This window comes from Microcebus murinus, chromosome 1 (genome assembly GCF_040939455.1).
Source record: "Microcebus murinus isolate Inina chromosome 1, M.murinus_Inina_mat1.0, whole genome shotgun sequence".
NCBI classification, from domain to species: Eukaryota; Metazoa; Chordata; class Mammalia; order Primates; family Cheirogaleidae; genus Microcebus; species Microcebus murinus.
In genome coordinates, this window is record NC_134104.1 from 16372408 (window position 1) to 16373637 (window position 1230).

Genomic DNA, 1230 nt, shown 5'->3' on the forward strand with positions numbered 1-1230 from the left:
ATTCTCAGATTTCTTACTTGTAAAATAAGTGGAAAAAAATCAGTTTTATAGGGCTGTTAAGAAGACTAAGAATTTCTTTATTCAATTAATATTTCTTGATAGGCTCATATGTGTTAAGCTTATACATGAGGAAAGTAGAAAGACAAAATTCCTTGCAGCATTGAGATTCTGTTCAAGAATGAAGGTACAGTGGTTAAACTTAAGTGTCTTCTTGACTGGGCTATGGTGCCTAGATATTTGGTCAAAAAATTATTCTGGATGTTTCTGTGAAGGTATTTCTTGGGTGAGATTAACATTTATATTGGTATACTCTGAGTAAAGCACGTTGTCCTCCACAATATGGGTTCTGCCGGCAGACTACTTCAGACTGACATATGCACCACTACATGGGCTCATACCTTAAAATTCTCTCTTTCTCTTTCTCTCTGTCTGTATAACGCACACACACATACACATACGTCCTATTGGTTCTCTTTCCCTGGAGAACCCTAATATAGGATAATAATTATAATGAATAATACATGGATAAGCAAAATAAAGCAATACATAATAATTGATTTCATGGATTGAAGTAAAGCAGCAATAAGGATAGGAAGTGCCAGGCATTGAGACATCAATTTCAAATAGATAGTAAAGAGTGGATGATATTTGAGAAAAAATATAAAGGAGAATATGGAATAAGTCTTGCACATAACGAGTGCAAGAGAGTTCTGGCTATGGAAAAAGCAAGTTGACAGACCCTAAGGTGGGAGTAAGCCAGGTGTGTTCAAGAAATAGCAAGGAGGCCAGTGTGTTGGACAGTAAGCAAGAGAGAGAGTGGTAGTTGAGTAAATCTCAGAGGCAAGGAGGGACAAAATCATGGGGAACCATGGAGAGATTGTTAGGATTTTCGCTTTTCCTCTGAATGAACAGGAAAGAAGCATTTGGAAGGTTTGAGTGAGGAAGGTGACATGTTTCTAAATTAGATTCTTATAAATCTTCCTTTCTGCTGGGCTGAGAATCACTTAAAAGGGATATCACTATCAAGGAGCAACCTCATATATCACGGGATTTCCTACAAAGAATAGATTTACTCAATGTGGGGACTGACTGAGCAAGTCTCAAGTTCTTAGGGTAGGCAGCCAGGATTGGGAGATGCTGAGCATTTGCAGCCCATGGGCACAGGCCAGAGCTTGCTGTTCACAGGCAGACAGAAAGGTAAGAGCAGGATGGTGCTAGAGCCTCAGAAAC